Source organism: Triticum dicoccoides, chromosome 6B (genome assembly GCF_002162155.2).
Source record: "Triticum dicoccoides isolate Atlit2015 ecotype Zavitan chromosome 6B, WEW_v2.0, whole genome shotgun sequence".
Classification (NCBI taxonomy): domain Eukaryota; kingdom Viridiplantae; phylum Streptophyta; class Magnoliopsida; order Poales; family Poaceae; genus Triticum; species Triticum dicoccoides.
Genome location: NC_041391.1, coordinates 84,881,269 through 84,882,449, shown reverse-complemented (window position 1 = coordinate 84,882,449; position 1,181 = coordinate 84,881,269). Strand labels below are relative to the sequence as shown.

Below are 1,181 nucleotides of genomic sequence, written 5' to 3'. Positions count from 1 at the left end.
GTTTTCCCCCTCCTATAATGAAATAGGCAGAGCTCCTGCCAGTTCCGGTCAAAAAAAATGCATGCCGAAATACCTCACAACACTAGATTGAGAATGGAGGCGTGCAAGCAAACGCCGTTGGCACCGGGCAAAAGCGGCCCACGGAGATCATGAACACCTCTTTAGGTTTCTCTAGCTATATAAACCGTCCAGAGATCAAGAGTATAGCTACCCATACAGACAACTGATTAAGATAGGGCTGAATTGGAACAATGTGGATGAAGACCATGTTCTTGGTGCTCCTACTATGCATGCTGGTGGCGACACCAATGGCGGCCGAGTACGGTGTGGGGAGCCATAACAGTGGTCCTTGGATGTAGTGTGATCCGGCCATGGGCCACACGGTGAGCCCGCTCATGGGCTGCCGAGCAATGGTGAAGCTCCAGTGCGTGGGCAACCAGGTGCCGGAGGCTATCCAAAGAGACTGCTGCCAGGAGCTCGCCAACATCACCAACGACTGGTGCAGGTGCCATGACCTCGGCAGCATGCTGAACAGCGTGTATCAGGAGCTCGGCGCGCGGGAGGGAACGGAGGTGTTCCCGGGTTGTCGGAAGGAGGTGATGAAGCTCACAGCGGCGAGCGTGCCTGCGGTCTGCAAGGTGCCCATTCCTAACGCGAGGGGTGGAGAAGGTGTCTGCTACTGGGCCTAGTCAAGCCAATCTGCTTTTTAATTAGTGTGGTGAGTGTGCACAGGATAAATAAAATGAAGTAATGGTGTATGTGCCTATGCGAGAGGCATGCTTCGGGAATAAATGTGAACTCAATTTCGCATCGATGGATTGCACCAGTATCTCAGATAGAGAATGTATCCTGTGCAACAGCCGGACTCATGCACCAGATGCTCCGAGCCATTCTGCACCAGTGGATTAAAAATTGATGGGCGGGATGTTATCATCAGCTGGCTGCCGGTATATTTTACAGAGTGGACCTTGCAAAATCATTTAACTGTGCAAAACAGTCCCTACGAACCCATCATCTCCTTCCTTTCCTCTGTTCCCTTTCTGTACCTCTACCTGGCAATCTGTGAGCTAGGGTTAACCATTTCCTCCATCGCCACTCTCTCTGAGTCTATCCTCTGAAACGACATCAGCCAGCAGCCACCGTCATCACCGTCGGGGAGCATGTAAATGTATCATGGAGAG

At 51.9% G+C, this 1,181-nt stretch overlaps 1 pseudogene; it reads left to right on the top strand.

Moving 5' to 3' along the window:
• The first annotated feature begins 251 nt into the window (after positions 1 to 251).
• Positions 252 to 689, top strand: LOC119326178 (annotated as a pseudogene).
• The last annotated feature ends 492 nt before the right edge of the window (positions 690 to 1,181 follow it).